Below are 22,187 nucleotides of genomic sequence, written 5' to 3'. Positions count from 1 at the left end.
GATGAGATTGTTTTAAAATAATTGTGCATTTCTAAAATAAATATCAGAGCAATTCTTATTAATAAAAGATAATTAGTTCAGAATACACTTGTGTCATCTTAAATCTCTGTGGATAAATCTCCTTACCTCTCTGGTGCATAGAAAATCTGAAGTGTTGAAACCAGAAAGAGAACTATCCAATACTGGTAAGGTGCAACTTCAACGTATTAATCTAAATAACACCACATGGGGTATTACAGGTGGATCGCATAATTTTGGCCCCGCCAACCTGGGACAAAATGACGTGATTGGTTGTTCCCCGCCCCCTTCCACCCAAACCACCCATCCCTCTCTCAGAGGTCAAAAATTCAATTGGCAAGTATGGTGCATGTAATTCCTCCTCCTGTGGTTAATGCTATCCAATCTTTCTTCCCAGAGCTGTCTAATGATAAGAGCTAACATCTTCATGCTCGCTTTCAGTGAGAAAGTTGCATGATTCAATTGTTACAGTCCGCACTTATAGTAGTAATGTAGATTTGATTATCTGTTGCTTCATAAGTTACTTTGGTTGTCGCGGGTAACCATTTTACATTTCTGAAACATGGTATATAAACTGCCCCGACCATCATGTAAATTACCTACTGCGACTGTCTTTCAAATATCCAGAGAGGTCAGCTGTTCACTCTGCAGTGTACAGCGTACATCTATGTCTGTGTGCAGACGTAGCTGTTGGTTACCCTTCTCTCCATTTAGAGAGGTGGGACGGGGGACTGAAGGGGTGAGCTAATGTAGCCTGAGTACGGTAAGGGGCGTTATACGATTCATCAAGGCACGCATACTGAGCGCAATGTGCATTTGGTTAAGGACACACGTCATTTGCGCACGCCCCGATTTCAACAAGAAACAGATCTGAAGATACGTGAACTGATGAATTCGGGTGCAGGTCTGCCCAGTTCTACTATACAAGACATTGCAGGATACGTCCAATACCTATGTGGAATATAAATTCGCAAAAGAATGCACGGAAGAGACAAAAACAATTCAATTAATGTCACCTGCTAATAATATAGGCATTAATGATAAAACAATTACAAAAATAGTTTTGGTCTATATTTTCTTTTTTGTCATGAAATACATTTATTAGGATGTACCTGAGAGATGTCTGGAGCTTGAATCGGACTGGGCTGTGTGCGCTCCAGTTTGGCGCGCCCTTACTGTACATTCACTACAAACGCCCAGTCCCCATCCCGTTCCCTCTCAGAAATCGTAAGCGGTAGTAAGTGTCCTTTGCGTACAAAGATGAATTGAACCCTGCTGCGTTTCGTTCCGTATGGTGCGGTTCTGGGCATGTGCAGATGAAATTTGCAGGTTATATGCACAAAATAGTCATTTAGGTTCCTTGAAGAATCCGACCCCTTATGTCTTATGTACGGGTGGAAGCAGATACAACTCTTAGGAGACATATCTTTTGTGGCTGCTACACCCCTGGTGAAAGACACACGCTAATGATCATAAGCACGGACCTTGAACCGGCTGTAAAAACATAAAAATAAAGCAACAAATGAATAAATTCAAAGAGGAACGCGTGGCACTATAGCAGGGTAATTATGGTGTCCGCCTGCAATAGGGCCAACCTATCCTAGGCCGGTCAGTCCTGGACTGAATTCCCTAAGACCTGCAAAAAAAATGTGAGCTTCCACCATAGGAAAAACCAGCTCTCATATCCCAGCTACGATGGGTGTGGGTTAAAGGGTTAAATTGATAATGTAGCATTTTTTTACGTGGTGCACTAATGATACCAGTCTACCCTGGGCACCTTAAAGTGTTTGGGTGTGCTGGCTCTTGTAGTACTACAAGTGTCAGCAAGCCCATGCCTGCCAGAGCACAGTATTTATAGGTGCACTTCAAGCAATATCACAAAGAAAGCTTCAAACACACAAAAGTGTCCCCTCAATCCTTAATGAAGTGGTGGAAGGTTAATGAGAAGTTGACACCTTTGCACAATGCACTCCACATCTCTCCACCTCCCCAAACACCTCTGCACACTTCTAGTTTGCAGAGATTGGAAAGTCGGCGTACAGCTTGACGTGCAATGAATGGATCATCCAGACACATTGGTGAAGAACCAAAGCGATTTGGACTGTGCGCCCAGTGCCTTTCGGAAATTAGGTCTAGTCAGATCTTCTGCCACCCTGCACATGAGATGGGTCTTTTGTCTAAGCTATATCCTTGAGTCTTGTGTTTGTTGCTACACGAATTGATCCTAGCTTTGTACCGTTATCTGCACCAATCCCTGTATCGTCTATTCCTGATAATAGCCTAACTCTGCTTTGTCACCTGACATAATTTAGTCTACTGTAACCAACCAAACGGTCACAGCCCACTCATTCCAAACAAAAAGCTGTGATCACGTACCTTTTATTTAATGCTTATTGATGAAGCAGACCAGCTAAATGCCTCAGTACAGTCTGCTCCTTCTGTATTCACTGTATATGGTACACAATAGTCTCATTTTACTGTAACACTTATATTCAATATAATCTACAAATGGAGATAGATTTATTACTTGTCCAATTATTACTGTTTTTTAAGAAAGATTCAGGATTAACGGCATCCAAATCCTGATTTGTATCTGATTCTTGCACGCAGTACAGACTTTTTAAGAGCATAACACTTTAGCATTTAGGTTCCCCCTATGTAATTTTAATATGCAATTAGGCTACAGACTTCAGTTCTTATACATCATAGTATTTTGTAAAGACTGGTTCGGATTATATTTGGTGTTCATCAGAATCCTCAAATAAGGTTTTGATGCAAGTTTGATATAATCTCATTTTATACTGTACAGCAAAACGTTTACATAGCGATATATATTACAAAACAACAAATTGCTGTTTATTGTGATACTGCTATCAGTGGCATATAACAGTCCTCACACTATCATTCTGTGACACTGTATAACTATAATGACAGACTTTGCACTGTCTGTAACCCCTCCATGTAATTACACTTCATGTATCATTGCCCATGCACACTTTACAGACATACATTATTACGCAGAACTTCTACCTATAATTTTGTTCCCATTTATCAGTCGCCCAAGGACATTGTATAACCGACTGTTCTCCTCTTTCTTACTGCAAATAATAAAAGTCTACAGACATCTACCACTTACGTATCATAGAATCCAAAATAATATCTCTATTATCTAACTAGGAAATCTCTCTCTCTCCTGAGCTAGTTCTTCTCTCTGATTACTATAACTATAATCGTGACCCCTGTTTTCGTTATCCTGTCCTTTTCAATTCATAATAGACAGATCATGTGGATTATATTCTTCTAGACCCTTTCTTGCTATTCATTACTAGATTCTAGAGTCGTCTGGACTTAGCAGCAAAGTTCTCTCCAAGTCAACTCCACAACCAAACTTCTCAACTAAGCCACATACGTTGCAGTGTGTATGTGAATCTAGGACATTAAACAGACCATTTCTGATTTGCGGTTACTGCAGACTTGGTAATTAGGTTCTTCTAACAGACCAGATCAGGGGTCCGGCCCACCTCTAATGTAACGTACTGCACCAAAAGCAGGTGATTCTGTGTTTGTGAGTCCCTCCATCTTCTCAACCCAGCTGGATAGTCTACTAGGTGCTGGGATTACCTGACATTAGGTTCAGCTGACCAGGAACCTCTTTTTTTTTTTTTAACAAAGCTGTCAATCGTTGCGAGTTCAAGAAGCCGGACAATTAGTGCCTCTGGTTTTATATTTAGGGTGCACTGCAGCAGTTAAGCTCTTTATCCCAGAAGTATTGATCTATTTGTGTACATTTTCATGCATGATGATGATTTAACAGTTTTATACATGGCCGGTAGTAAGAAATGATCATACTGTGTGTATCACGGACTATGTACTGTACCAAGATGTGACCACTGCTCACCCAAGCTAGAGAATGCCCTGTACATGAACTAACCCCAATCTGATAGACAAACAGACTAAAGTGATTGCACTTGACTGTGCTCTGCAGTTTTCATGCAATTGTTTATTGAACTATCTGCCATTCACGGTAAATATACTACATAATACCGCTATTTTCTATATTTTGTTAATTGCATATATATATTACTGTATGTGGTTTGTATTGGTAACACTTGTTTAGTGGTACAATGTGTCCAAGGATACACAGTGTGAAAGAAACTACTGTAATGTAATCTACTGTTGTGGTGTAGTAGGAATTGAAATCATGTGCCCAGGGAAAGTGAGATTACAGTATCTAGTGTCTGACCTGTGTATTAGAAATGAGTATAAGTAGATATGAGATAGATAGGTGATAGATAGATAGATACATACATAGATAGGAGATAGATAGATAGATACATAGATAGATATATAGATATGTGATAGATAGATAGATACATACATACATGGGAGATAGATAGATAGATAGATATATAGATATGTGATAGATAGATAGATATGTGATAGATAGATATGTGATAGATAGATAGTAGAAAGACAGATAGATATGTGATAGATAGATAGATAGTAGAAAGACAGATAGATAGGTGATAGATCAATAGATACATAAGAGACAGATAGATAGATATGTGATAGATATATCATAGATTGATAGCTAGATAGATAGATATATAGATCATAGATAGATAGATCATAGATTGATATATACATAGGAGATTAATAGATAGATATGTGATGGATAGATAGATATGTGATAGATAGGAGATAGAAAGATGGATAGATATGAGATAGATAGATAGAATGTATTGTAATGCAGTGCACTCCACTCTACTTATCCCTTTTTGTGTCATTATACTGGATGATCCCAGTTGTAAAATGATGATGATGATGATGATGATGATGATGATGATGATGAAAGGGTCATGTAGACAATATCATCTTGTTGCATGTAGACCTCCCACCTTAATACTACGTAAGGCCCTGACCATCTAAGAAGTGAGGAGTACACTGCCCCATGTCCCACCCCAGAAGCAGTGAGACATACAGGTACTGCAGTCCACGGACAGCACTTACCTTTACAGCCTTGCTGCACAGTGCTAAGGGGTAGGCAGAGGGGATCCTCAGTGAGGCTGCAGCAAAAACCGTGGTACCTTCTGAGAATTGCTCCCACCATCCTTAGTGTTAGACCCCCAGCCTGTTACACTAATCTCATCCATCCTCACCGTCTTCAGTCTCTCGTCTAATTTGTTAGAAGTAGCATGCTCAAGTCAAGTGATGCCCTCAGTGTGGTTCCTGTTATCCAGTGCAAATCACAGAGTTACTTGTGAAGGGGAGCATCTGTGAGTGGGGAAGGGGAGGGCTGGAGCAGCAGACAGATGCAGGGCAGCACAGCTATCTCACTGCAGTCCTGCTGAAATGTATGTGTGTCTCCTTCCAGGGCACCGAGATATTACAGCCTATAGAGCTGGGAGCAGCTGAGAGAAGGAGACAGGAGGGAGGGAGGGAGGGGAGAGAGAAGGGGGGAGCAAGGGAGGGAGTAAGAGACATCAGGGAGGGAAAAAAAAAAGAGGGATAAAGAAGGAGGGGAGGAGGGATGTGAGAAAGTGTCACACAGAGGAGGGATGGGGAAGGAGCGAGGTGTGATAGAGAGAAGAGGTGTTTAGAAGTAGAGGAGTGCAATGCATATCTTATGAGCAATATGGAGATAAACACATTTAATAAGAATAACACACACTGCCTAATATCTATAGTTATTATTCTTGGTTTATCTTACTGTTTTCTATCTAGTTTTGATTATATATATATATATATAGGCTCTTCTTCTAAATAAAGAGTAATAACAGCTCAAAGATGTTCTTAAACTGTAAAGGGTTAATACCGTCCCATAGTTCAATGTGTTTTGTTCTAGCTCCCTACTTAGTGCTCCACCTTTTACTGCTCTTTTCAGTGTTATGTGCCTCGGAGCAAGTTTGCCCTTTTAAACACTGAGAGTCATCATTGACTTAGAGGTCCCTGACTGCTCCTGTAGCCCCAGGCGCTGTAGGATGCGGATTCCGCTCTGCGCTTTCTCTCACTCAATTTGTATGTTTGGCATTGTCTGATTTCCTTGTCCACCTGTCAGTCTCTTTCATACCGACACCTTAGGGTCTGGTTTATTGTTGCCTTCCTCTGAAATGCATTTAGGCTACAAGGGGCATCCATAGGGGGATTCTCGTTCAGCTGGTAGTAACGCTCTGTGTAAAACTCAGCTTGGTCCTGCTGTTTTATTCTCTCCTGTCTGTCTCCTTATCTTCTATACACCCAACCAATACACACCCTGATATAAATAACATTACCCAAGTGGGCTAGCAGTGACTCTTTACTGTGGGGGTCGCAGTGCGTTCCCCCCATGCCAATGCTTGTGATGTTCTCATAAGAATCACTCTGAGAAGGTTTGATGACATTTCCTTCCCTGTTTGTTGTTACTCACAACTGTCTGTGTTCTTTTCTTGGCAATCCAAATAAATATCCCTTATATCAGTTGTCCTTAACCTATGGGGCATATTTATTATCCACCGCATTTTAAACACGATTAATTTCAATCTTTATTGCAAAGATAAGCATTGAAATGTCGTGACTGTGTATTAAAATTCTTCAGTAGGAACAGCAGTCTGTGGAGGGACAGAAGACGCTGGAGCCGGTGCCCGTGAAGAGGGCGAAGATATCCGGCAGCGCTGTGCCCCTGGAGGGGCTGAAGAGGTCCCCGATGGTGCCCAGCTACAAGAAAGAAGAGGAGAAGTACTCACCCGTCCATCGATCCAGCGGCGGTGAGTATAACTTCTTTTTTGCAGGTCCTGTGCGCGGGGGAAGGATGAGCCAATCAGGGCTCATCTTTCCCCGCTGGCCAATCAGCGGCCGGATGCGCGAGCCAATCGCGGCTCGCGCCCGGCCATTCAAAAGATTGGCGCCGACGCGAGCCAATCAGCGCTCGCGCCGGCGGATGACGTCACGCCGGCGACTATATAAGTCGCCGGGTGGCGCCATTTTGCCAGAAGTCCGTCGGCGGAGAAGAGAGAGGACGTCTCTTCAAGACGTCCATCAAGAGAGCCAGCAGCAGCGGCGGCAGGGGGCCCTTGTAAGGGCCGTGAGCTACCCTGCCGCCAGAAGACTCCTAGCAAGCCGCCGGAGCGGAGATCGCCGGCGGGGAGCCCTTGTCAGGGCTGAGAGCGCCCCCGCCCCAGCTGCAACTGGAGACCCAGCGCCGAAGCGGAGAAGAGGCGCCGCCGGCTGGAGGGTCTGGAAGACCCGGAGGAAGAAACCGAAGACGGCGTGTCAAGTTGAGTATCCTGCGCAGAGCAGGTAAGTATACTCAACGTTGAATTCGGGCACTAGGCCCGTGGGCACAGTCGGGCACAAGGCCCGTGGCACACTGTAAAGTAGGGGCACTAGGCCCCAACGAGTTTAGTGGGCCAGTAGGCCATTAGTATATCTATATAAAGGGGACAAGCCCCTGTTAGTTAGAGAGGGGGACTCTGAGCCCCAGGTACAAGGGCACAAGGCCCTAGGTAGTTAGTGGCCTAGAGGCCATAGGAAGGCCATAGGGCCTGGTTAGGGGCTGGTAGCCCATCTGCTATTAAGGGCACAAGGCCCTCAGTCAGTTAGGAAGGCCACAGGCCTCAGGCAGGGGCTAGGACCCCTAGGTAGTAGGGCATAAGGCCCTAGTGAGTGGGCTCAGAGCCCTGAGGTAGAGAGGGGGCTGAGGCCCAGGAAACAGAGCAGAAGGCTCTGTGTGTAGCTGGGCAGAGACCCATGGTGTGTAGGGCATAAGGCCCTGGTGGTGAGAGGTAGAGGCGTAGGAGCCTCGTGAGAGTAGGCGCGGTCCTGTGTGAGGTGAGCACACGTGGTTAGGAGGTACGGTCGAGCGTAGGCTCCCGTGGTGCTGTAGCAACCTGCTGGTTGGCTAGCAGCGGTGTGTTCGGGTAAGTAGCGGCAAAGTACTGTAGACTGTATTTATTCTGTCTGTGTGGCGAGTGTAGTTTACATTACAGTATTTTGGTGTGCTTTCTAGCTGTGTCCAAGGGCAAGACGTCAGGCCCCCATTAAAGGTAGGCTCTTGTTTCCTGTGGTTTTCCTGTGCTAACCCGTGCTGTGGGGGACAAGTGTAAGTACCAGCATACACATAGTCAGGGGAGAACACATGTAGTTTTCCTGTCCCTTAGGTCCCCGGGGTCACACTGGTACCCAGAGGGGGTGGCTGAGGAGTTGGTGGCAGTACAGCACACCTTGAGGCAGTTCCAGGGGCGGCCGTGGTTCTGATCAAGGGTCCTCAAGGCCGGTTCCGTGCAGGTGGACCTGTGGTTCCGGACGTGGGGACACGTGTGAGATACCCGAGTACAGGCAGTCGGGCGGTTCAGTTCGATCGGCTGTTCCGTGCGGCAGTCGGCCCGCGGGTTAGTGTGCTGTTTTACTGAGCCTCAGCCGGGCTTAAAGAACCCGTACTTAGGGCCTGTGTGTGACTCTATAGCAAGAAGGCAGCTTCTTGGTACGACCTGGGTGAGGGGGTTAGGAACCGCCCTCCGGTTTAGGCTGTGAACACCGGCTGGTGTTCCCCGTAGCGTGTAACTAGTAGTTCCGTTAGTGCACCACATTTAGTTAGTCCTAGTGTTTGACTTAGTTGCGTTGCCGACCATTAGAACGTTGTTAGGGTCGGGTCGCCGTTGTAGTTAGTCCAGTTTGTGGGTGCCATCTTAGTTCACGGAGAGCGTAGAGGGAGGCTGTGTGTCTTGTCATCCGCAGGAGTCGGGAAGGTGCAGGAGAACCGGATCGGAAGTGGGAGTGACCCGGTGAGTATCACGCTCGATTCCTCCTTTCGGTTAGGCCCTCACCGGCAGGTGTGTGAGGCACTTGAGGCGGGATTAGTCCTCGGATTAGTCTTGGCCTTCAGTGCCTGTAGTCCCCCGCGTCTTGGCAAGAACAAAGTGAGGAGGCGGCAAGGAGCTTGGACTGACCGTGTCCTTGTCCTTTGCCGTAGTCTCGGACAGCCCTTACCTGGTAGGCACGGCCGTAATCTCTGCCTCTATCTTAGAGGGACGTGATTGGAGGTGGCTGCGGATCTGCTGGGATCGGATCGCAGCTGGGAAATCAGAAGCGGACTGGAGGTGACCATCGTTTACAAGGTGAGTTATTTTCTGTTGCGTCTGTCCCTGTCTTTTCCCCGCAGGGGGCGTTACATTTTGGCGTAGTCGGCAGGATCAACGATGGCTCATCGGGGGATCATTCCGCTGTACGAGGGATACAGCTGTGTCATCTCTCGTGACGAAGTGGCAGCGTTCACGAAGCAAATCCTGGAACGTTGTGAGACAAGGAAGAAGAAGAACAAAGGTACTAAACGGCAACCGGTGGAAGAAATGCTGTGCTGGAAGTGTGGGTTGCCTGGACACTTCGCATACCAGTGCCCAGTTGCCGAGGAGCTCTTTGATGAATGGGAGGACGAAGAAGTCTCCGATGAATGGGAAGACGTAGAAGTCTTCGAGTGGAAGGACGAGGAAGCCTTCCATCCATGGTCTCAAGAGAAGTCGGAATCCGGAGGGAAGGATCGGCAGAGCCTGCTGACTGTTGGATCGCAGGTGATCGTCCCGTCCAAGCAAGATTCGCGACAGGAATACCCGCGTCAGCCGGATGCTGGAGCCGGGGTATTGGAGACGTCGGATACGTCAGACGACTTGTCCGTGGCTGTGGAAGAGTTGGTCCCTGAAGACGAAGGGAGAACTGAGCAGACCCTCCACGGGGCAACGCTGTGTCCGGAGACATGTGAAGATGTCTGCCCGGTGGTACCTGAGAGGATGGAAGCCATCAGTACCCCGGAAGAGAGAGCTGCTGAAGAAGTACTGCCTGAAGAAGACTGTACTTTAGAGAGCGCAGCTGGAGAGTGGTGGATGTTGTCACCTTCTGAAGAAGCTTCCCGCACAACCGAGGAGGTATCGGACGGATGGGAGGTTCCGGCAGGTGCTGAGGAAGAGACTCCCTGGATACCGACTTCGGGCGAGGAAGTTGCCAGGATGGTGTGGATCCTGCGCGAGAGGGCTTTACCGCGAAGGACCCGGTGGACGCAAGTCAGGGATGCCGGTAAGCGACCCTTGGAGGTGGACGTAGAGGAGAAGACGTTGATTGTGGGGACCACAATGGAAAAAGGCGGCGGAAATGTGGAGGGACAGAAGACGCTGGAGCCGGTGCCCGTGAAGAGGGCGAAGATATCCGGCAGCGCTGTGCCCCTGGAGGGGCTGAAGAGGTCCCCGATGGTGCCCAGCTACAAGAAAGAAGAGGAGAAGTACTCACCCGTCCATCGATCCAGCGGCGGTGAGTATAACTTCTTTTTTGCAGGTCCTGTGCGCGGGGGAAGGATGAGCCAATCAGGGCTCATCTTTCCCCGCTGGCCAATCAGCGGCCGGATGCGCGAGCCAATCGCGGCTCGCGCCCGGCCATTCAAAAGATTGGCGCCGACGCGAGCCAATCAGCGCTCGCGCCGGCGGATGACGTCACGCCGGCGACTTATTGGGTGGCGCCATTTTGCCAGAAGTCCGTCGGCGGAGAAGAGAGAGGACGTCTCTTCAAGACGTCCATCAAGAGAGCCAGCAGCAGCGGCGGCAGGGGGCCCTTGTAAGGGCCGTGAGCTACCCTGCCGCCAGAAGACTCCTAGCAAGCCGCCGGAGCGGAGATCGCCGGCGGGGAGCCCTTGTCAGGGCTGAGAGCGCCCCCGCCCCAGCTGCAACTGGAGACCCAGCGCCGAAGCGGAGAAGAGGCGCCGCCGGCTGGAGGGTCTGGAAGACCCGGAGGAAGAAACCGAAGACGGCGTGTCAAGTTGAGTATCCTGCGCAGAGCAGGTAAGTATACTCAACGTTGAATTCGGGCACTAGGCCCGTGGGCACAGTCGGGCACAAGGCCCGTGGCACACTGTAAAGTAGGGGCACTAGGCCCCAACGAGTTTAGTGGGCCAGTAGGCCATTAGTATATCTATATAAAGGGGACAAGCCCCTGTTAGTTAGAGAGGGGGACTCTGAGCCCCAGGTACAAGGGCACAAGGCCCTAGGTAGTTAGTGGCCTAGAGGCCATAGGAAGGCCATAGGGCCTGGTTAGGGGCTGGTAGCCCATCTGCTATTAAGGGCACAAGGCCCTCAGTCAGTTAGGAAGGCCACAGGCCTCAGGCAGGGGCTAGGACCCCTAGGTAGTAGGGCATAAGGCCCTAGTGAGTGGGCTCAGAGCCCTGAGGTAGAGAGGGGGCTGAGGCCCAGGAAACAGAGCAGAAGGCTCTGTGTGTAGCTGGGCAGAGACCCATGGTGTGTAGGGCATAAGGCCCTGGTGGTGAGAGGTAGAGGCGTAGGAGCCTCGTGAGAGTAGGCGCGGTCCTGTGTGAGGTGAGCACACGTGGTTAGGAGGTACGGTCGAGCGTAGGCTCCCGTGGTGCTGTAGCAACCTGCTGGTTGGCTAGCAGCGGTGTGTTCGGGTAAGTAGCGGCAAAGTACTGTAGACTGTATTTATTCTGTCTGTGTGGCGAGTGTAGTTTACATTACAGTATTTTGGTGTGCTTTCTAGCTGTGTCCAGGGGCAAGACGTCAGGCCCCCATTAAAGGTAGGCTCTTGTTTCCTGTGGTTTTCCTGTGCTAACCCGTGCTGTGGGGGACAAGTGTAAGTACCAGCATACACATAGTCAGGGGAGAACACATGTAGTTTTCCTGTCCCTTAGGTCCCCGGGGTCACACTGGTACCCAGAGGGGGTGGCTGAGGAGTTGGTGGCAGTACAGCACACCTTGAGGCAGTTCCAGGGGCGGCCGTGGTTCTGATCAAGGGTCCTCAAGGCCGGTTCCGTGCAGGTGGACCTGTGGTTCCGGACGTGGGGACACGTGTGAGATACCCGAGTACAGGCAGTCGGGCGGTTCAGTTCGATCGGCTGTTCCGTGCGGCAGTCGGCCCGCGGGTTAGTGTGCTGTTTTACTGAGCCTCAGCCGGGCTTAAAGAACCCGTACTTAGGGCCTGTGTGTGACTCTATAGCAAGAAGGCAGCTTCTTGGTACGACCTGGGTGAGGGGGTTAGGAACCGCCCTCCGGTTTAGGCTGTGAACACCGGCTGGTGTTCCCCGTAGCGTGTAACTAGTAGTTCCGTTAGTGCACCACATTTAGTTAGTCCTAGTGTTTGACTTAGTTGCGTTGCCGACCATTAGAACGTTGTTAGGGTCGGGTCGCCGTTGTAGTTAGTCCAGTTTGTGGGTGCCATCTTAGTTCACGGAGAGCGTAGAGGGAGGCTGTGTGTCTTGTCATCCGCAGGAGTCGGGAAGGTGCAGGAGAACCGGATCGGAAGTGGGAGTGACCCGGTGAGTATCACGCTCGATTCCTCCTTTCGGTTAGGCCCTCACCGGCAGGTGTGTGAGGCACTTGAGGCGGGATTAGTCCTCGGATTAGTCTTGGCCTTCAGTGCCTGTAGTCCCCCGCGTCTTGGCAAGAACAAAGTGAGGAGGCGGCAAGGAGCTTGGACTGACCGTGTCCTTGTCCTTTGCCGTAGTCTCGGACAGCCCTTACCTGGTAGGCACGGCCGTAATCTCTGCCTCTATCTTAGAGGGACGTGATTGGAGGTGGCTGCGGATCTGCTGGGATCGGATCGCAGCTGGGAAATCAGAAGCGGACTGGAGGTGACCATCGTTTACAAGGTGAGTTATTTTCTGTTGCGTCTGTCCCTGTCTTTTCCCCGCAGGGGGCGTTACAAGTCACACAAAACTGCTGTTCCTGCAAAGATCTGTCTCCTATGCGACTATCGCCAAGTGGCCACCTTTACGGTAGTGACCGGAGGGGAGAGCAGTAAGTTGCGGTGAGAGATCCGAAGATCCCTCTGCCGCAATGTTCTCCCCATAGGCTTCAATGGCGAACGCCAGCTTCAGCTGACGTTAGTCATCGTGCAGGAGTTCCGAAAATCTTTGATATCTATGATACCTGCTGCAATGCCCTCTTAATAAATGTGAACCTTACTTAAACGTGAGTCTGAAAAAATCGAATTATAAATAGGCCCCCGTATGTTTTAATGGCTAACGCCAACACAAGTTTTTCAGGACTTGTTACACGGTGCAAAATAGCAGCAGTCCCCATAAAAACCTTTTGCGTTTGAAGAGACAGGCACAGTAGGAGATATCTCCGATATCTGCTGGGATGCCCTAATCGTAAATTATCAGGATACTTAAATATGTGGCTATCCCAGCAGTTTTGGGGGGATTGTAATGAAAAATGTGATGGATAAATAAGCCCCAATGTTTGGTAGTAGCCTCCTCTTTGCCCTTTATCCACAATACTCCGCTTTTACAACCTGCTCTTGTTACGTTCTCCTCTAATATCATCTTATCAACATACATTATTTGTGTCCTTGTACTTTATATTATTTATTTGTCTTATTTAACTTTTAATCAGTGAAAATCAAAGAATTATTTAAAAGGTAAGCACGATAACAAAGTAAATCCAAAATATGTAAGTAAAAGTGCAGAACGGTTTTGGCACAGTGTGAACAGGGAGTAACTTCATTACAGGTACATTGTCAACAACCAGTCATACAACAGTGCTAATGATCGGTAGGAGAATCGCATATTACATCCCATCCGTTAGCGAACTTATTCACTCATCCCCTATGTTTATAGGTGATTTTTTTTTTCTCAGAATGCAGGATATTGTTAATATGTTTAATCCAAATGACTGAATGATCCGTGAATCCAAATCCTGAGATGCCTCTGATAATTGTGCGCAGGACAGATTTTTTTTTAAGAGCTAATTATTTTAGTATTTAAATAATTTTAATATGCAATTAAGGTTCAGATTTTATTTATTATTCATTATAATATTTTGTACGCATTGGTTCAGATTATAATATTTGGTATTCATCAGAATCCTCAAATAAGGGTTTGGTGTATCCCAAATATACTCTTCCTGTTTACTATATGTATCCTACAAAACAGCAAATTGCACTTTTCATTGTGATGAGCGGCGTACAACAGTCCTCACACTATCATGCTGTGATACTATATAACTGCTCTACAATCACACACTTTGTACCGTCTATAACCCTTCCATGTAATTACACTTCGGGGGGTATTCAATTGTTAGCGTTAACGCAAAAAAACAAGCGCTCCAAAAAATATTACCGTTTATACGGTAATATTGCGCGAGAAAAGTGTTAATACGGTAGTTTACTCGCAGAATTTAGAGCTGAAATTCCGCGAGTAATTACCGTATTAACGCTAAGATTTTTTGAGCGCTCGTTTGAGAGCGTTAACGCTAACAATTGAATACGCCCCTTCATGTATCATTGCACGTGTACACTGTACACAGCCATCTTCACTTCAGCATGCACTATTTCTCAGAAATTCTAACTATATTCTTGTTCCTATTTATCAGTCGCCCAAGGACACTGTGTGACCTCTGGACTGTATTATACTGTAAGAGTAGTCCCGATACACTTACATGATTTCCTGCAAAAAAACCAAACTTTCTAATGTTGTTTCTAAGCACAATATTGTTCCAGGCTTCTCCCCTGAAGTAACTCCATGAATCTCACTTTCGATATCAGTTGCCAATCGTGGTGGCTTCTTTATCAAGCCTTAGGCAAATAAAATGGTCAGGGCTATTTAACATCAATCTAACGCAGGAGACATCAGGTATATCTCCTATATTAGGCATACTACCGCAGGATACCATAGTGGCTATTATTCTCAATTGGGATGGCAAAGTGGACTTATTCATCAAACACAGAAAAGCTTAACTCTTTGGAGCTTGTCCCTAATAGCTAGCTCCATCTGAGGATTTCTTTTTGCAAATTGATCCTGAGAATGTGAGAAATTTGTCAGTGCAAATTAGGGTATTTGGAAAGAAAAAAATAAACAGCGAGTTCCAGAGAAGCCAATTGTGCTGAACTCATTAAGGCAATTTACATCACCAGGTATACGGTCTAAGAGGTATATTTAACAAGCACCGTCTTTTAAACTTGATAATTTTCACTGCTTATCACAATGATAAGGAATGAAGTATCGTGACTATTTATGAAAATTCTTCTTTTGAAATAGCAGTCACGAAAAACAGTTTTGTTTTTTTTTTTTGTTTTTTTTTATTGAAGCCCGAGGTGCGGTGCTCCAAATCACCCAGTGCCGTGAAAAAAAACCAGGGCTGGGGGCTTGGACTTTTGGATCCTTCCCAAAACGGAAAAGGCCCTGTTACTCCCCATCCCTCCTTAGGGGGCAAGGGTCTTCAGAACTGCCTCCAACGCAAGGCTCAGGCAGTCCGCTTTACCCCGAGGTTGGCCAAAGCTTTCCCCCTGGGACTGGCTCTTCAACTCCCCCCAGAAGGAGGGAGTCTCAGAAAACTACTTAGGAAGAGGGGTGCCCCTAAGGGTCAAACCCAAAACGTGCAAACAAAAATCAAACGAAGTGAGACCCGTGCAAAAAGTGCATAAGTTACAAAAATAAAATGTGCCCATAGGCCCCAACCGCATGGCCGGAGGGTGTAAAAATTATTCTGGCCCAGCCAAAAGGCCGGTACCAAGAAATAAAAAGTGTTGCAAGGTTCGCTCAAGTGTATTGTGCTCTGTGCCTTACTCTATGCACGTGATGGTGAGCCACCATCACCCGTGCACTTTCAGGTCACCTCCGAGCCCTGTCCCCCAGAGGCACAGACACCTCGAGCTGCCAAGTCACCACCGGGCCTTCTGGCATCATACCAAGGAGACATACCACTTCGAGGGCAGATGCTACACTTGATCTTAGCCAAAAGGGTGATATGTCACGAAAAACTGATGTTCCTGCGAAAACCTGTCTCCTATGTCCTCTATGGTCACTATGGCACCTTTGTGATAGTGACCGGAGGGGAGAGCAGGTAAGTTGCGGTCAGGGATCCAAAGATCCCTCTACCGCAGTGCTCTCCCCTTATGCTTCAATAGCTAATGCCATCTTTGGTTGGCGTTGGTCATCGGGCACAAGTTCCAAAAATCTTTGAAACTGGATACTTAAAAATGCGGTTATCCCTTGAAAACTGCTTTTTTGGGGGGATTTTAAGAAAAAATTAGGATGATCCATATGCATAAAGAAATAACTCCTCAAAACTCTCTACATGCACTTAAGGGCCTGAAAGTTAAGCAAAAAATTGAGTAAGTTTTCTTACTCAAGTTTTCTGGACAAAACTATGTTACAATGCAAGGGGTGCAAATTAGTTTATTTTGCACATAAGATAAATACTGTGGTTTTTTTTTCATGTAGCACACAAATACTTGATAGCTTATTTGTACACTGAAATTTAAAGTTGATCTAGGACATGCCCTACCCCAAATATAAATCTGTCATCACATTTTAAATTTACCTCCCCCTCCAATGCAACATGGTTTTGCCTTACCATTAGGCAACCTTAGGCAGTTGTCTAGGGCACCGGGACCTGCAGGGCGCCACTGATATCCCTGAGGAAGCCCATCTTTGGGAGAAACGAGTTGGTAACTTCTTACCATTCCAGTCACCACTTCTCTACATCTCTCCGTTTGGATTTTTTTCATCCCGCTGCCACTGCCGAACATCGAGCTCCGGAGGTCGGGGCGCATGCGCGAACAAGTCCAGGACGTAAAGAACGCAACACAGGTACCTGTACTATATGGAACTTCTAGCTGGACAATAGAGGACGGAGTAGACGTAATCCTTCCCTTTCTCTACGCTATCGGACTTAGACCCTGCAGCAGCAGTTTGCAATCAACTTTACCTACGATACAGTGAGTGATCTTTTCATATTTTTTCCACACATTTTTTTCTTTGGCGTTTTTTTATCATTGGACTCTATTTTTCTGCAGTTCTGGATACTCTCTCTGGACTTTTTGGACCTCCCTCCCCCTTTTGCTTGTTTTCTTGTTTTTTCCCGTATTTTGGACTGTCCTATTTTTCTTTTTTTCTGTTTATTGTTGTTTTTCATTCATACATACGCTCCTATTGTATCAGTTTTAGTTCCGTTTTCCTTATTGGGACTGTGAACTGTTTTTAGATTGCTTTCTGCTGGTCCAGACCAGGGATGGATCTTCTATGTAAATATAAATGTTTTTTGTACTAATTTACATACTTATGCGCCTGGTAATTCTTTTCCATTTACTTTTACTAGGGGTAGGATCCCTCCCCTTGCCACCTTATTACCATTTAGGCTGCATTTACACTTTATGGGAAGCGCCGTCTGTCCCCGATCTATTTCATCATCATCATCATCATCATTTATTTATATAGCGCCACTAATTCCCAGGGCCGCCGAGAGGGGGGGGGGAGCGGGTACTAATTACCCGGGCCCGGCATGTCAGGGGGCCCGGCCCGGGCCCTTGCGCTGCTGATTTTTTTTAATTTTTTTTTTGAAAACGTTTTTTTTCCTTTCCTTTTTTTTTTTTTTTTTTTTTGGCGGGGGGGGGGGGGGGGGGGGGGGCTCGGTCGTTGGTGGGGGGAGCAGGCTAGTTTAAAAAAAAAAAAAAACATACTCACCTGATCGCGGAGCCGGCATCCCTCCTCTCTGCTGCTCTGTGCTCTATTCAGACTGTCTGAATGCTGGGTGTGATGTCATCATGTCATGCCCAGCATTCAGTCAGTCTGGAGCAATGGAGCACAGAGCAGCAGAGAAGACCAAGAGAGGAGAAAAGGTAAGTGAAGGGAGGAAAACGAGGGGGGCACAGAGGGGTTAAAAAACGGGGGGGGGGGGGGCAGCATGACAGAGGGGTTAAAAAATGAGGGGGAGCACAAAGGGGTTAAAAAACGGGGGGGGGCAGCATGACAGAGGGGTTAAAAAATGAGGGGGCACAAAGGGGTTAAAAAACGGGGGGGCAGCATGACAGAGGGGTTAAAAAATAAGGGGGGGCACAGAGGGGTTAAAAAACGGGGAAGCAGCATGTCAGAGGAGTTAAAAACGGGGAAGCAGCATGTCAGAGGGGTTAAAAAATTAGGGGGAGCACAGAGGGGTTAAAAAACGGGAAAGCAGCATGTCAAAGGGGTTAAAAACGGGGAAGCAGCATGTCAGAGGGGTTAAAAAATGAGGGGGAGCACAGAGGGGTTAAAAAATGGGAAAGCAGCATGTCAGAGGGGTTAAAAAATGAGAGGGGCACAGATGGGTTAAAAAATGGGAAAGCAGCATGTCAGAGGGGTTAAAAATTGAGGGGGGAGCACAGAGGGGTTAAAAAACGGGAAAGCAGCATGTCAGAGGGGTTAAAAAATGAGAGGGGCACAGATGGGTTAAAAAATGGGAAAGCAGCATGTCAGAGGGGTTAAAAATTGAGGGGGGAGCACAGAGGGGTTAAAAAATGGGAAAGCAGCATGACAGAGGGGGTGAAAAAATGAGAGGGGCACAGATGGGTTAAAAAACGGGGCAGTATGGCACAGTGGGGTTAATAAACAGGGGTCAGCATGGCACAGTGGGGTTAAAAAATGGTGGGCAGCATGACACAGTGGGGTTACAAAGGGGGGGGGGAGGCATGGCACAGTGGGATTGAAAAAGGGGGGGAGCAGCATAGTATAGTCTGATGAAGGGGAGCCAGATGAAGGGGGCAAAAACAGCATGGAGGGCACAGTGTGATCATAAGGCATGGCGATGATGAAGGGGCACATTATTGTAATATTGGAGCTGGAGGAAGGCCTAATTATTAATCGTGGGTGCTATTGATTTAACGCTGGGGCTGGCTGTAATTTTCTAAATGTAGCCATTTTTTTTTCAAAATAGGTCCTTCAACATTTCTGGATCCGGACAAGCCACAACTAAAGAAAGCAGCAGCCACAGGTGGAGAAAGTGAGAAGAACAGGTAGGAGAGAGCAGCACAGTGTGTGAAATGTTGTGATTCTAGTAGGGACAATACCAATTTTTGGTGAATGTTGTGTCCAATGTAAGGTGTAGGCCAAGACTGAACTGTTTGTGTACACACTGCATTGTTTGTATACTACCCTGTGGTGGTAGATGTCCTGAAAGTCAGGAGTGCTTAAACATATGTGACGCTCCGGCGAATTGAGAGCCTAGTGGTTTTTATGTTAGCCACGCCCCAATGGCACGTTTGCCACGCCCCCAAATGCATGACCGCACCTCCCAAAATTTTTGCACTGCCGTTTGGCTAGCCACGCCCCTGAATATATGACCATATACCTAATCTTTTTGGGGCTTACTTCACTATGAGGGGGGCCCCATGAATTTGTTGTACCCGGGCCCTGAATTCTTCTTGGCAGCCCTGCTAATTCCGCAGCGCTGTACAGAGAACTCACTCACATCAGTCCCTGCCCCATTGGAGCTTACAGTCTAAATTCCCTAATGTAGACACACACTCACACACAGACACAGAGGGAGACAGACAGACAGAGAAGGGAGACATTAGGGTCAATTTTGATAGTAGCCAATTAACCTACCAGTATGTTTTTGGAGTGTGGGAGGAAACCGGAGCACCCGGAGGAAACCCACGCAAACACGGAGAGAACATACAAACTCCACACAGATAAGGCCATGGTTGGGAATCGAACTCATGACCCCAGTGCTGTGAGGCCGAAGTGCTAACCACAAGGCCACCGTGCTGCCCAATTCTATTAAAGAAAAGCCTCCATGCATCTGCAGGGGGGGAGGGGGGTCGGGGCGTAAGCTGAAACTTTGCCTAGGGCGCCTACAGACCTAGCACCAGCCCTGCTTACTTACTTACTTTTGCTTAATCAACCAGGCCCTAAGTCGTTATTATACATCTGTATTGGGGTCGGGATGCAGTGACGAGCACAAGATAGGTAGGCGCTGCAGACAAGAGAGATATCATAAAGACCAATGAAGTAGTCATATAAAAGTGTGTCCTTTTATTGATCTAATTACAGCAATTTCCTTGTTGTAAACAAATGAACATATATCCAGCCTAAGCAATTTCCATAAAAATGTAGATACGCTGTATAACCAGTAGATTTCGAGCATCATTGCTTACAGATGTTTCATGTTTTAAAACCACTTTGTCATGGTATTGTGTATGAACCGCATCCTCTTATAGGTATTGTGACCATACCCCACCCCAAATATGCCAATTAGTGCTTACAAAAAAAATTAGGTGCAGAAAAAGCCTTTCAATGCCAAATTCATGTTTATTAAATGAAGCCACAGCTTCCCTATTGGTATATGAGAATTACAAAAATACAGAAAGTGAATTTTGTTTACCACAGGGCCCTGTTGCCTCCAAACAAATTATCCATTTAGCTTCCCTCTGCAAAAGAACCCTGAGTAAATCATGCTACAATGCAAGGGGTGCAAATTAGTTTATTATTTTGCACAAAATGAAATTACTGGCTTTTTACATGTAGCACACAAATAATTGAGAACTTTTATTTTTCCATTGAAATTTAAGGGTGATCTAGGACATGCTCTACCCCAATTATAAATCTGTCCCCATATTTTAAATTTACCTCCCCATCCAATGCAACATGGTTTTGCCGAGATGCAAAGTTACTCCTTTTTTGGCTTTGCTCTTCTTAATGACTTAGGCTCTATGTCTGTCTACGCAGAGGGGTAACAGGCTCCACAAAATAGAAAAGATTCCAAACATTCACCTACACATATTTGTCTGAACACATATTTATACACAATATACACTGTATCGCAATTAATGAACAGCTGTATTGAGTAATAAGAACTGTGCCATTCCAAAAAAGTAATTTTGTGAGAAATATAACATTACCCACCCTTCCTACGCCCTTTGTTATTATGGTAACCAATTGTCTGCACGTGGGCTTACAGATTCTCTATGTACCAGTTTATCTTCGAGGATAAGACATTTTCTGAAGACCGCTCTAGGCTGAACGTTTTCCCAGTATCACTTGCAAGAGTGTGTGCAGAGGGAAGATCAATGGATAATTCATTTGGAGACAACAGGACCCTGTGGTTTTAATAAACTTAAAAATGTCTGAATTTTTGTAAATGTGTTTCTGAAATCTCATATCCCAATAGGGAAGCTTTGGCTTAATTTAGTAAATATGACTTCAGCATTAATGTATCTTTCAGAACGTAATTGTTTTTAACACTAATAGAAATATGTAGGGGTATATAGAAAGAGCACATGGCTGGTGTTACCATTAGGCAAACCCTGGTGGTTGTCTAGTTTTGACAATGATTAGGGGCCACTTAAAGCACTGAATGAGTGACATAATCTCACTCATCCAGTGACAAGACGCTTCTTACATGTTAGCTGCTGTGTGTCACATGGCTATGATGTCACAGTCAAGCGCCACGGTTCCAGCACTAGGACAGGTAAGTAGCGGGGATGGAGGAAAGATTAGTAGTGAGGGTGGGGCTAATGCGAGAGGGTGTCATGCGGCTTCTGAAGGGTTGGAGGGCTCCGCCTAGGGCGCCCCCCCCCATCCCCCGGAATGGCAGCCCTGCCTGTGTGTGTCGAGGTTCCTTCCCCATATCTTGGCAACGTGTTTTAATACCATCATCTACATTTATTTATATAGCGCCACTTCCGCAGCGCTGTACAGAGAACTCATTCAGATCAGTCCCTGCCCCATTGGAGCTTACAGTCTAAATTCCCTAACACACACACAGAGACAGACAGAGAGGGAGACAGACAGATAGAGAGAGAGACCAGGGTCAATTTTGATAGCAGCCAATTAACCTACCAGTATGTTTTTGGAGTGTGGGAGGAAACCGGAGCACCCGGAGAAAACCCACGCAAGCACGGGGAGAACATACAAACTCCACACAGATAAGGTCATGGTCAGGAATCGAACTCATGACCCCAGCGTTGTGAGGCAGAAGTGCTAATCACTAGGCCACTGTGCTGCCCATAACCACTAAACAGCTTTAGGGTTTGTCACTCCTTATCTCCTTTAGCTGGATATCTGTTTGTTACATGGAAATTACTGCAATTGGATGAATAAAGGAACACGCTATTATGTGAGCGCTCAGATATCTATTTCTTGGTTGGACTTCGCTGCTAATGAGGGATCTGTATCATGCAAATGTAGTATCATATCGCCTACGCAGTGCCCCAGTAAAGGAATTTTGGCTAGATAGGTTCGAATTTGTCCATCAACAGTTACCTGGTCAACAACCTGTAATAAAAGTATTCAAACCACATAGCCGCCTCTCTACGGCAGGTATGTGACTCTGCTCCCACATGTTTGACTGAAAACACTACAGTGGGTCCTGCATGTTCTTTGATCATACAGCCCAGAAACATATTCACCTGATTACATAACTCAAACAAATTCTGTTTGAGGAAAG

General features: G+C 46.5%; 1 protein-coding gene across 2 annotated transcripts in view; it reads right to left on the bottom strand.

The window, feature by feature from the left end:
* CHST1 (carbohydrate sulfotransferase 1) overlaps nt 1–22,187 on the bottom strand; it is a 166,928-nt gene that overhangs the window by 17,136 nt on the left and 127,605 nt on the right. Inside the window, exon 1 of one of the 2 annotated variants that reach the window (XM_075188239.1) lies at nt 5,029–5,441. The exons of the other annotated variant lie outside the window; for it this stretch is intronic. The gene's annotated coding sequence lies outside the window, so the exon portion shown is untranslated. Of the gene's footprint in view, nt 1–5,028; nt 5,442–22,187 lie in introns of those variants that run through there. 2 annotated transcript variants of the gene reach the window in all.

The sequence above is a fragment of the Mixophyes fleayi genome, chromosome 10, assembly GCF_038048845.1.
Source record: "Mixophyes fleayi isolate aMixFle1 chromosome 10, aMixFle1.hap1, whole genome shotgun sequence".
NCBI classification, from domain to species: domain Eukaryota; kingdom Metazoa; phylum Chordata; class Amphibia; order Anura; family Limnodynastidae; genus Mixophyes; species Mixophyes fleayi.
Note: the sequence above shows the minus strand (reverse complement) of the source record. Positions and strands in the feature narration are given on the sequence as shown.